Raw genomic sequence first — 15159 nt, forward strand, 5'->3', positions numbered from 1 at the left:
TGTGTGGCTCAGCTCACAGTGACTCCTAATCAAAGTGCAGCATGAGCAGAGACATTAACAATAAATCACTACAAATTATCTGGTTGATTAATGTTTAACCAAGCGCAGTTGCCTAATTATATGTGTCTTCATCTCATATTAAGAACAACAGTTGTCACTTATCTTGCAACAACAATAAAATTTGAGATAGTTAAAACAATAAAATTAAAACTTTCAAAGATAATGGCATTATCTTTTTAAAAGATGTTCATCTATAGAATAACTATAAGCTTATATTGGACACTTCCATTCATTTAAAATAATTTAAAACAAATTTATCACTGGAAGTAGGTGCAGCATCATGAATTTGCTACATCTCCAATTAGGAGAAACAGTTGTCACATTTATTGCATCCTCAGGCCAACCCGGTCTCACGGGGATTCGTGAAACTGTGACGTAAGTTTTTGTTTCGGTTTCGTGCGCACCAACACGATGTCGTCATGTTTTTCGTGCAGCTCACCACGAACGAAACCCGCTGTGGTAATCACATCTGAAAGTGGTTTATACCGGCGGATTCATGACGATCTAAGCTGTCCATCGGCGTTTGCGGCCGCCGCCGCAGCCGCCGGACATTCTTTAAATTCCTATGCGAATTCGTCGGATTCATGACGATCTAAGCTGTCCATCGGCTTTTGCGGCGGCTGGACATCTGGCCGCGGCAGCGGCCGCAAACGCCGATGGACAGCTTAGATCGTCATGAATCCGACGAATTCGCATAGGAATTTAAAGAATGTCCGGCGGCTGCGGCTGCGGCTGCGGCTGCGGCTGCGGCTGCGGCTGCGGCTGCGGCGGCGGCGGCGGCGGCGGTGGCGGCCGCAAACACCGATGGACAGCTTAGATCGTCATGAATCCGCCGGTATAAACCACTTTCAGATGTGATTACCACAGCGGGTTTCGTTCGTGGTGAGCTGCACGAAAAACATGACGACATCGTGTTGGTGCGCACGAAACCGAAACAAAAACTTACGTCACAGTTTCACGAATCCCCGTGAGACCGGGTTGCTCAGGCACAACTGTAAACATTTTGAGAGGGATAAAACATATTTTGTCCCATTTTTATTGAGCCCCTCTAAGGGATCTGTCAGTTGTTTTTCCTGTTGGTTTTCATTTATTTGTGTTTGCTAAAGAAAGTGCATGATATCCCCTCCCAGCTGTATTTCTGGTTACAGCCATGAAGGAACAGTAAGAGCAACATTTGGGAGCCAAAATTTAGGGGTCAACTCCAGCCCGTGTCCAGGTCATGTTGCACCACCCACGAGTATCTAGGCTGCTAACTATTAACATTTCTGTTAAAATACAGCTATGAATGTGGCTCAGGAATGCCTGAAATCAGCTGGATTAATGTCTGAAGCTTAAAGTAATGTTTTCAGATGTCAGTGAGTAGAATTCAGAATTTTGCAGAAACACTAGTAGACCTACTGAAGTACTATTTGCTGCCCTCAGTTGACTAAGTGTTTTTGGTTTTTAACTTGACTTTAACACAGCATCACACAGCAGCTGAAAAGATGTTAAATAATGTTCTGTGCTCTTCGACACGCCCACCCGGTCAGTTTTTCCACACAGAGTCCAGATTCATGAGGTGGAACTGTTTGTAGTAAAGCTTATCTGAATTAATCTTCTGTTTTCATCTGGATAAGCCTGTTGTTATGCACACAGTTACTCTGTAGCAGCTCAAATGAACCCCACCCCTCCTTAATGTTTGACTAAAAATGACTTCCTTTATTGTGCCAATAACACAATCAGACATAATCAAGATGATAAGAATGAGCACCGACAAGGATACTGGCAACAGTATCAACTTTCAGCACAATGCAGATCAGACAAGCAGCCATTAAAGGGGAAACGATAAGAATCAAAGGTGATGACAAGGGGAGAAAAAACACTGTCAACACTTGTACAGTCCTGAGAGAATGAAACTGTTAAAACATGCAACAATCACAACGCAGGGAAAAAAAGAAGAAGCCTCATTGTTATACTGCAGTAGTGAAAGTACTTAAAAATCTTGAAAAAGAAGACATTTTTAGGATTACTGTGTCATGATACCGAGATTGCATTCAGGACTAATACTCAATATTTTCGTTTTCAAAGCTTTAACATCGTCATAAGCCTTTTAGAGGCCTCGATTCAATTAGAATCTAAAATTCGTTTCAAACTACATTTTCTTCGCAAGATTGGTTTAATCAGATCATGGAGTGTAGAGGGATCTGGGGAAGGGAATCCATTCCTTTAATCTACTGCAAATCTAATAACATGGGAGGGGTTTAGACCAGTGAGCTAAGAGGAGGACGGCCTTATTTTTTATAATAAGTTATGATCATGTGGCCACACTGGTGCTGTTATCACAAAGTTGCACACTGAGCCAAAAAGGAAAAACCTGAGTCAAAGATGCAACCTTTAGCACTTGTTGGGACATCAAGGTGTTGATGTGAATCGATTGCATTCAAAGACACGCTCGTGGTCTCAATTGTCTGGGAGAAGGAAAGTAGAGAAACTATTAAGTCTGGTAGACAATCACAAGTTTCTACTTCCTTACAACACTGACTTTTTACAAATGGCACAATGAGTGTTCAAAGTTTCTTTTTTCAGTGAATTAAACAGAGTAACATTGCATAAACATTGAAGAAATCCTAACGTAATAATGTATATTATCTTTCAAAAATGTTTTTCTCACAAATAATCACTGATCAATTATTCATTACAGAATGTTTTGGACAGTTCTTGTTTACAAATTTCATGTTTAATGATAAATAAGGAAATTTTAAAATGTCATCAACATCTGAACACATCAGTCTTTTAGAACATTTTGTGCTCAACACAAAATGTGGATGTTTCTAAAAGGATGTGTGTGAAATGCTTGATATATTAACTACGTTCTTAATTGCCTGTTGACCGACGTTCACCCTGGAATCTGTGACACCGGACAAGTAAATCAAATAATATCTGATTAGGGTCAGTTGAAATACTTAAAAAAGTAGCAGACTAAATTTTTTGCTTGTCAGTCATGGGACTTTTCATTCATGATGACTTCTCGTCTACTTGTCCAGTATTGTGGACTCTGAATCAAAAGCACAATGAGAAGCATCAGTGAAAATTTCAAGCTTTTATCTTTAGCAGCTCCTGACATATTGTGGTTCAAACAGCCTCAAATTTCACTGTGAGAAACCATGCTGAAAGTGGATCAACAGGCAATTTAAATGGAAAGTACTCTCTATGTATCAATTGACAAATTTATTATTCATAGATGGTTCACCTACCCATCACACAAAAGTCCACAATGAAAGCACTTGAAGTCCCACATAAAAATTTGACAACCATGCAAATATAAATGTCTGGTGTGAAAGAAATGCTCACACCGCATGACAGCATGAGGAAAGATGCAAGTAAGACTGGAAATCTTTGGCCAAACCTGTAAAGAAAGGACAACAGAATTACAAATATTTCTAATTCTTTTAGGAGGTACAATATATAACTTCTTTTCTGGTACGCAATAATGTCTTTAACATGACTAATTCTTTATGAGGAAACCTAAATCGCAGAAACACACCTGTATGAAATCGCCCCAAACACCAAAGCTCCAACCATCATTCCTGCCATGGAGATGGACTGGGATGCTTCAATCAAACCACTCTTGTCACAAACCACATCAAACTGAAAACAAGAGCAATGGTAACAGGAGAAGGGAAATTAATAAATTTTAGCTCTTGTATATCACATTCTGAACCACTGGATGTCACAGAAGAGCATCGGCATCTCAGACTGGAACAAACAGACGAGTTGACTACGCCTCCTTTGAGGAGTTCACATTGTGAGTACATGCGACAGCACAGCTTGTGAAAATAGTAATGCCAAGTGATGCATCATCATTTACAATGGCATAGGCTGCATGCCTGGCAGCACTGTAAAATACATTGGATCAGGAGGTGGTGTACTATTTTTTGAAAGGGAGGATGATCCAACAGTAGCATCCCATTGCTGCCTCATTGCTTTCTGATTTGTTTGACACTTTTTTGGATCATAAACTATGCATGTTTAAAACGTAAAATTGTAGATCGATTGACATATAGAGTGCTTTCCATTTAACCTGCCTGTTGATCTACTTTCAGCATGGTTTTTCACAGTGAAATTTGAGGCTGTTTGATCAACAGTATGTTTGTTTGTTTGTTTGTTTGAGATGTTTATTTCGAATATATAAACACAAGTATCAGGTGAGCAAAGAATGGATATTAAATATCCATATATATATATATATATATACTGTATATGCATACACATACCTGCAGACATATCCATACATACATACAGAGATACATACCCAAGACTCGTATACATACATGTCAGGAGCTGCTAAAGATAAAAGCTTGCAATTTTCACTGATGCGTCTCATTGTGCTTTTGATTCAGAGTTTACAATACTGCACCTGTTGCCAAAACAGCTCTGATCATTGTTATGTAAGCGTGGGACCTCTGTTACGTCTGGCACGAGGACATTGGCAATGGATCCCTTAGATCCACTGGGTTCCTAGATGGGATCGGGCTTGGACCAGTACAAACTGTTGGTACAAAAATGCAGTCTAGTCCAGATTCAACCCAACTAAGTATAGAGGTGTTTGACCTGGACATGATCAGATGCAAAAAAATAAATGAATAAAATCTCTGTGTTTTACATTTTAACATAGAACATAATGGTCACACAAATTTAAAAATATGTTTTAAAGTGTCTTTAACCTTTGCACAACAATCTCTTCCAGATTTGACCAACCTAAGCTCACTGGTTTTAGATCTGGTTTAATATGGTCCAGATGCAAAAAACAAAAACAAAAACAAAAACAAAAAAAACAAATCACAATGAAATCTCCATGGTTTTGCATTTTCACAAACATAACAGCAGTTTTGCTAATCATAAACTGTGCATTAAATAATCTTCAGTCTCTGTATGACAATGTAATTCATTCATTTTTACCTGTCAGTGGTTTTAATGCTGTGGCTTTAAAATAAAGTTATTGCCTACCATGAACGTACACAGTTGTAAAGACTGCATCTATCATGGCAGTCTTAAGCTTACAATGATTCTTTTAACTTTCAATTTTCTATAATGGAATTACTGAAACAAATATGTACTTGTCACAAAAGCAATCATGCATTTTGGTTCTTTCATTGATTAATTCTAGATTTGGTCATATGACCAAAATCTACTGGGTGAAAAGTATACATTGCATCTTCAATTATCAGCTTTGGAAATGCTGAAAGCTAGTTAATCAAATCAAATTGTCTTAGTGACATGGCCTCCTCGTCAGTGAAGCTGTTGACTTCTCTGACGCAATTTACGTCGGGCCCATTTATTACACTTGTTAAATTCTGCCACAAACATGATGGTGGGGAAGTCTATGGAGCTCAGCACACATCTGAAAAAGCCAAACATTGCCTTAAACAAGTCTGAAAAGTGACTCCAGAAGTGACGCCTTAGTATCTGACTTCTGTTTGCTGCTGATCACGTGGACAAAGAAAAGGCTCTTTGAAGGAAAGTTTCTGTGGTCGGATGAAACAAAAATTGAGCTGTTTCAGAGTTAGAGAAATTTATTGTCATTGCACAATGACCAAAAATATGTTTGGAGGAGAGAACAACAACACTAAACCTACCATAAAGCATGGTGGTGGCAGTATCATGCTCTGGGACTGTATTACTGCCAGTGAAATTGGTGCTTTACACCAAGTACACTACTCACAATAAGTTTGAGATATTGTTATTTACATGAGTGCTTTTCCTACTTGGTCTGAATTTTAATGAAATAAGTAATAGTTCCCTTTGATAGTACTATTAATGAATGAGAAGAAGCACAATTTTCATTACTGCAGTATTTATTACCCCAACAATTTAGACAATAACAAAGATGGCCCCAAATAACCAAAATTGACAAAGTCAATAGCAGGTGTTTCCACCATTTGCCGCAATGACAGCTTGGCAGCGACATCTCATGCTCCTAACTAGCCTCATGATGTTGTTCTCAGGCAGTGTGTTCCACTCCTCCGCAAGTGCTACATGCAGTTCTGCCAGGTCACGTGGGGGTGGGATACGAGCATCCAGTCGCTGTTTTAGCTGGTCCCTGACGCACTCTGTGGGGTTCAGGTCAGGGGACATTGCTGGCTGTACCATATGAGGCATTTGGACTTCCTGAAGTGGAGCTGTGACAATTCTGGCACAATGTGTTGAAGCATTATCATCCATGAACAGAAAGTTGGGGGTGTGCTGGCGGAATTGAGAGATAATGATGGGTTCTATGATGTCTCTAAGGTAAGAACATGCAGTGACTGAGCCATCTACAATCACCAAATCTGTTTTGCGCTGACTGGTGATGTCTGCCCAGACTGTTGCACCTCCTTCACCAAAGCCAACCTTGGGGACCATGTTGACCTCGGTGTATGCAATCAAAGGAAGAAGTAAAAGCTTGTAGACAGCTCCCCAAATCACCTAATTCAATTGAAAATGACCAAGATGCATTCACTCAATATTAACATTGCTGTATGTAAATTTGTGACACAGAAGATTTTGCCATATTTCCGCATGACTGTTTTTGTAATAAGATGCACTTGCCTTGAATGTATCAGTGCTGGGTAAGTCCACTCCTTTTATCATTTATGTCTTTGATATTTGTTTATGTCTTTTTTTGTCTTGTTATTTTTTGTTACTTTTTGTTCTAAGGGTTACACAGCCATTTGTTCATATCTCACAGTGCCTAACATATAATGCTTCTGCATGAATGCCAAAGTCATCTGAAAACTTAAATATATCTGACATGGTAAGATATTATGAAAGTGATGGACAAGTGAATTAATAATAAGTACATAAAGATCTTTTGTTAATCATAAACCTAATCAAATCAGCTCCCCAATGTGAGACATATTTGCCACTTTTCACTCATTTTCAAATCAACTTCACATGGAATAAATTCATAATGTCCTACTAAAGGGAATCATACTCCCAAGTTTTTTACTTTTCAGATAAATATGCATGGAACATAGAAAAAAACACAAGAGGGCTCCCATGGACTACAACAATTACTATATAACTGCAACGTCCACCACTGAATTGCTCCCAGAGAAGTGCTACTGCATTGCATACTCCAGTCTCCTGGTCTGGTTTTCTTTTTCTGTATTGTGTGACCAACTCTCTTCTGTTTTACAGCTGTGGAATGGACCGATCCTTCAAAGTCTGCTCTTTGTACAATGGTCATCTTATGTTTCTCCAGTACTGGACGGATGTTATTGTCTGGCATTGCCTATTTGATCCACAACTGGGCAATTCCGTCATTACTGACGTTACATTTTTTGAGATAAATGTCACAGTTGCTCCTGTGTTATTTAATACTGGTTTCTGAACTTATGTGTCTGTGATACTTGGGCACCATTTGCTCTGATAGCATTATCAAATTTTCCTCATCACTTCCATGTATGGAGCCAGGGCTGTCATGACATGCGTTACTGACGTTACGAAAAAAAGACATGACAAAAATTTAGTCAACTTTATTTGAAATTTCTCCTCCAACTAGGAAGAGGTGAAAACTGATAGTGATATCATTTGAAAGCATACATGTCTACTAATTCGCAAAATACGTTCCTTTCCAAAATTGATAGTCAATTCATTTTTATCTGTAAAAATGTGTGTTACTGACGTTACGTGTTACTGACGTTACAATTTCGCAGCATGGAAAGATGTCTCACTAGATGCTCTCTATTCATCATTAACACTTCCAAATTTTTACTGTATGACAAACTAAGTATATAGACATGTTTCTGGCTGACCTAAACCTATACTTGGTTGTGAAAGTACATAATGATTACATAATAATACACAAAATGGACAAATGCATGGACAGTAATGGATGGAACACTTCCAACAACATGAACAATGTTTTACTGAACGGATCAGTTGATAACCCTAACCCTAACCCTAGCTCAGCTAGCAGCTCAGCTAGTGAAAAGTATGGGACAACTTGCCCCCCGCGTCAAAGTCCGCCCTAACATGCTTTTTTTCCCCCACACTGACCGGCTCGGATAGTCTCAACGAGTGTCCCACAACATACTAGAGATGAGAAGTGAACGAAAACCTCCACATTACTTGGCGATCGCTCTTTGTTGTGGTCTGTATCCAAATCTCAGGACACTAGAAAGCAAATCTCGTTCCGCTAAAACACCGGTCCGAGCCGGTCAGTGTGGGGAAAAAAGCACGTTAGGGCAGACTTTGACGCGGGGGAGGGGGGTAAGTTGCCTCTTACTTTTCGCTAGCTGAGCTGCTAAGCTGCCTGCCTGGCTAAATACTGGAGCTATGTCGAAAATTCATTTCTCCATCACTCACATGTATGAAATGACATGAAAACAGACCCCAGGTTGAAAAAAATCAAAGTTTCCCTTTAATAACTTGTTGGTTTAGAATGCAATTCAGTAACTTAAAACAAATTATCTGTATGCCTATCACACATGTGCTTCCTGTATAGACCTGTAGCTATAGTTTACTCTTATTCCTCATAAAATTCAGCAAAATGGCTGTAATTATTCCCTGATCTGTTCTTATTGCTCATTTCATCAGTTTAAGTTTGTTTCTTACCTGATTATGGCCAATGTTCCTGGATTTTGATGGCTGAAAATCTTCAAACTGATTATATGCATGTGAATAACCAAAGACAAAGAACAGGAAGTAAAACAGACTGATAAGTGCTGTCATCTTGGCCTAATGAGGCCTATTAAACATGGAAGTAAAGAGGTGCTGCCCCCTATTTTTAGAGAAGGCAACTAGCCTTTGTCTTAGTATATATTAAAACCATCAACTGCTTCTTTAACTCTTGTAAAATATTGTTACTGATGTTACATGCGTTACTGACGTTACATGTTACTGACGTTACATATTTCATGCCTTCATTTTATCCAAAGTATACAAGTTAAAGGGTGATACTGGTATTCAATCTATACCAACTAGTTTGTAGTAGGAGAAAATTAAAAGGCAACTTATAACTTCAAAGGATCACCAAGCAGCACCAAATACAAGTCATTTTCGTTACTGACGTTACATATTTTATGATGAATTTATTGGAAAGATTTTTTGGAAAGAGTTCAAATATCTGTGATTCTCTGCTTTGTTTACAATGAAAGGGGGACTTATGCTATTCAATCAATCAAAGACTCACTGAAAAGGACTTAAAATTTACTTTGCAGGCCGAGTTGAAAAAGCTAGTAGTTTCTTAACGTTTTACAAGTTTATTTTATTGTATACGTCATGTGGCTGAAAAAAAAGTTTCGAGTAATGAAACAAACCAAACTTTGCAAATCCTTGACCCTTAAGATCATAACTAACCATCTCAATTGTTCTCTAGTTGAAAGCTGAAGTTTTATTTTTTTCTCCTGTGTCCTTCTCATCATGGAATTGCCCAACTGGCGAATCCTACAGCTGGTACTCTTCAGCCCTCTTGTCATTCTCCTTGGAGCCCATTACTGGTAAGAATCAGAATCACAGAAGCGTTTTCTGCCAGGTGAGTTCAATCCGGTAATGTCCTTCAGGTGGGTCAAGACTGATCTCTCAAAGGACTTCATGACCACAGATGTCATAGTGACAAGTCTTTAGTCATTCAGTCCCGTGATCTTGGGTTTCCTGGGGACTGGGATGATGGTGGAACATTTGAAACAGGAAGGAACTTCGCACTGCTGCATTGATCTATTGAAGATCTGAATGAAGACAGGTGACAGTTGGTCTGCACAGGCTTTCAGGTAGGCAGGTGAGACTCTGTCTGCGCCAGCTGCCTTCCTGGTCTTTTGTTTCCTGAAGAGTTGACGTCTTCTTCACGGATCTTGATTGCAGGTTGAGCGTCAGTAGGGATTAGGGGTAGGGCTGCAGGAGGTGTTGATGGCTGTGTGGGGAGATGGTTGGTGTAGGGTGTGAAGTCTGTGTCGAACCTGCAGTAGAACTGGTTCGGGTCTTCAGCCAGTTGTTTGGCTCCCTACAGAGGTGGGGGGTGGAGGCTTGTAGTTAGTGATGATCTTCAGGCCTTTCCACACAAATGCAGGGCTGTTTGCTTCTCCAAGTAGTTCTTCTTAGCTGCTCTGATGTCCTCTGTCAGTGTGTTGCTGGCCTGGTTGAACAACAGTTTGTCCCCACTCCTGTAGGCCTCTTCATTGGCCTGATGAAGCCGTCTCAGTTTTGCAGTGAACCATTGTTTGTTATGATTAAATACTAAATGGGTCCTGGTGGGAACACACGAGACCTCACAGAAGCTGATGTATGGATGTCACAGCATTGGTCAGCTCATCCAGGTTGTTATTAGCAGCTTCAAAGGCACTCCAATCCTTGCAGTCAAACCAAAAGGTATCTTGCAAACTTTAAACATATTTTCATTGTTGAAAAAATATTACAAAGAGGTGAATTTTTCAGTTTTCTAACTGATATATCAATCTTCATGTTTGTGTTAAATCTTTTCCCCCCAATCAGATCTTCCTGTGGTAGTAACAGTCATTGCTCTGGTGGGGAAATTTGCTGCCACTGCTTCTTTCAGCACAGCCTACATTTATGCAGCAGAATTATACCCGACTGTTTTAAGGTAATGCCAAATATGCTGTAATGCATATGTAAAGCCTTCTCAGTCATCATGTGATTCTTCATTGTGGGTCGTTGCAGGCAGAATGGTGTCGGTCTGAACTCCATGTGCGCTCGTGTTGCCAGCATCCTCGCTCCACTGATCAGGCTGCTGGAGGTTTATCATTACACCATTCCCATGCTGATATATGGCATCATCCCCATTGTTGCTGGTGGTTTCTGTTTGCTGCTGCCTGAAACACTCAATGTTCAACTTCAGGACCACACTGAGTTCAAGTGAGCTGAAACTATCTACTCCAATTGAAACATACACTCACTGGACATTTTATTAGATACACCTTGCTGGTAAAAGATTGGAACTCCTTGATTCAAGGCAGGATGGATCCTTTCATGTTGTTTATGCCTAATTCTGACCCTATCATCTGAATCTTCTGTTGTCACATTTTGTTGAATCTGTGTGAATTGTAGCCTCAGTTTCCTGTTCTTAGCTGACAGGAGTGGCACCTGGTGTGGTGTTCTGCTGCTGTAGCAAATCTTCTTCAAGGTTGGACATGTTGTGCGTTCAGAGATGGTGTTCTGCTTTTCTTGGTTGCAATGAGTGTTTATTTGAGTTACTCTGTTGCCGTTCTATCATCTCCAACCAGTCTGCCCATTCTCCTCTGACCTCTCACATCAACAAGAGGCATTTCCATCCACACAAAATGCCGCTCACTGGATATTTTTTCTTTTTTTCTGACCATTCCCTGTAAACCCTGGAGATGGTTGTACGTGAAAGTCCCAGTAGATCAACAGTTTGTGAAATATTTAGACCAGCCCGTCTGGCACCAACAACCATGCCACGTTTAAAGTCACTTAAATCTCCTTTCTTCCCCATTCTGATGCTTGGTTTGAACTTCAGCAAGTTGTCTTGACCACGTCTACATGCCTCAATGCATTGAGTCACAGCCATGTGTTTGGCTGATTAGCTATTTGTGTTAACAAGCAATTGAACAGGTGTACCTAATAAAGTGGCTGGTGAGTGTATATGCATGTGACAGGAAATTAATAACCAAACATTTGTTTTGACTGTGTTCCTTGTTCTGTTTTTAAAACAGAAAACCAGTGGATGGACCAATGGAGGACAGAGATCACGCTGAACAAGTCATTGAAGAGCACAAACTATAATTTGCACTTAAATCCTAATCTGATATTTGTCATCTCTTTCTTTCTTTATTGATCAACAAACACGAAAGTCTTAAACAAAAACTTAACTGTAGTATAAACTTAGTGGATGCTTAATTTTTTGATTTTTTAAATTAGATTTTACAAGTATTTTGCCAAGGATGAGTTTTTAGTGCATCTGAAAGCATTATTAACATGCAATACATAAAAACAGTCATGACTGGTTACACCAAAGTTTGCTCATCCTCAGTTGAACCACTTTTCTACAGATAAACAGTACAAAAGATCCAAGAGGTCACGTCTGACTTCAGCTTTATTGCTGACTTGTCTGTATTCTGCTGAACATGTGATTTATGTTTCTTTTTATGTATGTTCTTGTCGTTCAGCATGATGATGTAGCTTTTGTATGAAGCATGCAGCGCTTGTTTTTGTTCAGTGGGAATGCGCGCGGGGCAGTGTGCTTTTTATACATTCAGAGAAACAGTCGCGGTTTGGTCAGTAGAAACGGTGAACAAAAATGAGCGCTCCTTTTAGTAATGCTAGCCCGTGCAACGTGTGGTAGCTTCATGCTAGCGTGCAAACCGAAGCAGTCCAACTGCTATAAATACAGAAAGGGCTAATGTGACTTGAGATAAGCAGAGTTCAGAACAATAGACGAAGCACTGCGGTATTCATTAAAATAATTATTTACCGTTTGGCGTGTAATGTTCCAGAGTGATGATTAGCCGGTCTGCCAGGCAAAACAAACTTCCAAACTAAGTTTGGACAGGAAGTAGTACCGTAGGAATCCGCCCTCTGACTCCCCTGCTGCACGTCCAACAGACTGACCGAGTAAGACTGCTCGGGCCAAAGACGAAGTACGTGTTTGAACACGAAGTACGTTTGAAAAACAACTTGTCAACAGCAAAAATGACAAAAGTGTTCCTTAAAAAAATAAACGCGGAGGAATAAAACACAAACACGAAGGACAGAAAATACAACGCGGAGGAATGTTCACACAAGCACGAAGAAGAGAAAATACAAACGCGAAGGGGAGAAAATACAACACGAAGGATAGAAAATACAAACACGGAAAAATAAACCAACATATACAATATGTCCCCGAGGGGGCTCCGTAAGAAATATATTGTAAAGGTGTGAACATTCATAGAAGGGACACTGCTGAACATGTGGGAATGCAAAGACAATGGACCTCTTCATACACGTGTGTGTGTGTGTGTGTGTGTGTGTGTGTGTGTGTGTGTGTGTGTGTGTGTGTGTGTGTGTGTGTGTGCGCGCGCGCGCGTGTATGTGTTTGCTCCCAAGAATGTCACTTCAAAATGGAGAGTGTCATTTGCTTTAGACCATTTTTTAGTTTATCTTCAAGCAGTGTATATAACATGACTGTGAATGTTTAGATTACACTTTCTCCTCTTTAAAATGATTGAAAGTGTCCAATATCAGCACACAGTGATTCTGCAGAAACATAATGCCATTATCTTTGTCTATTTGTTTTAACTATCTCACATTTTTATTGTTGTTGCATGATCAGTTATCACTGTTATCCTTAATATATGAGTTGAAAGTACATTTAATAAACCATGTAACTGCACTTGGTTAAACATTTATCAATCAGGTCGTTTGTAGTGATTTATTGTTAATGTCTCTGCTCATGCTGCACTTGGATTAGGAGTCATTGTGAGCTGAGCAAAACATCACTATGAGCACCTTAGGACAGATCCTGAAGGAAATTGGGGAGTTTGTTTCAGAAATGCTTACTTGTTGGATTATGCATCCCCAACATATTTACAGTTTATTATATATTTACATATATTTTGTTTTCCCGCTACAGGCAAACAGGCATGATTAATGTATGGCTCTGCTGGGACACAGAGCTTCCAGGCTCTACTGTTAAGTCTGGAGAGGGAACATTTTATTCCGTTTTGTCTCAACGTGACAAATAAAGGCTCTTTTCTTTAAAGTGCAATCTGCAGATGGTAAGAATGTGTTAATTTCTTTGCAAAATAAGGTGTTAAAAAATGCAAAGTCACATGTTTTGTTTGAGCCACAGCTTATATTATGCCTGATTATACCCGAATACTAATGAAAATCCCAAATTCAGTATCCTAGAAAATTAGAATATTGTGGAAAGGTTCAATACTGAAGACACCTGGTGCCAGGGGCGTCACCAGACCTAATACTGTACTGGGGCACACCTGGGGCACAAAGCATTCATGAGAGTGTGCAAAGTGTGCGAGAAAAAAAACATATTCAGCACTTATTCACATTAAAAAAAACCTAAATAGTTCTTTAAACCATTCAATAATATCAGACTATGTTGTTGTCTAGATCTTTGATTAACCATCTAAAATGTACTGCGGTAATGCATTTGGCCGACTTGTACACTTTACTCTCGACTTCTAAACCATTACTGATAAATTCAAATATGAAGAGCAATGAATCTTTTTGAAATATTTATTTCAGTAAACATCTGAAAATTGAACATTTACAAATGTAAAAAAAATAAAATAAAATAAAGCACCCCAAAATCTCTGGGTTCTTTTATTTTCATAGTAGAAGAATAAATGAACAACTGTTGTGTGTCACTTCAGGCAATCATTTTTTGGGGAGTAAACTGTAACGTCTTGTTTTCATTTTTGCAAAGTGGTCAATCACGTGTCTGTGGCTTAACTTGGAAAGTTCCTCACTCTCCACTGACATGATGGCAAGATGGTGAAGCCTATCCTGCCCCATTGTGCTTCTCAGCCAAGTGTGGAGCCGTCTCAGCACACTGAACGTCCGTTCACAAGTGCAGCTGGACACTGGGATGGTCAGAGCTATCTGAATGACCTGTGTCAAGGTTGGGAACATGACTTGATCCAGCAAGCTGAAAACACATTGCATGTCTGTGACTTGAAGGCTCTCCCACTATTATTTACAGGTGATATATATACAGGAAAAGACCTTGAGCTGCTGCTGTTAAACAGTCTGACAGCAGCAGGTATGAATGACCTGTGGTAGTGCTCCCTCCTTGATGGTGGCGGCAGTAGTTAGTTAGTTAGTCAGTCTGCTACTGAAGGAGCTGCTCAAAGCTCCTTCAGTGTGGTGGAGGGGGTGAGAGGCGTTGTGAATAACGTTAGCTAACTTAGCATTAACTTAAGACAGACTTATGTTGCCTAGCTAGCTAGGACTTCACTTACCTCTCTCATTCCTCGCTGCTTTATCCCTGCTGCGGGCGAATAACTTTCTGATATCCATCTAGGAGTTACAGTTCGAGTCAAATCAAAATCAAAAAAATATATTTAACAAGTTGTCGGCTAACGTTACCGACATCACGCAGTGATTCTCATCGCCCCTCTCTCTCTCTCTCTCGCTCTCTCGACTTCAGTTGATCAGCTGAAGTCG

Source organism: Acanthochromis polyacanthus, chromosome 20, assembly GCF_021347895.1.
Source record: "Acanthochromis polyacanthus isolate Apoly-LR-REF ecotype Palm Island chromosome 20, KAUST_Apoly_ChrSc, whole genome shotgun sequence".
NCBI lineage: Eukaryota > Metazoa > Chordata > Actinopteri > Pomacentridae > Acanthochromis > Acanthochromis polyacanthus.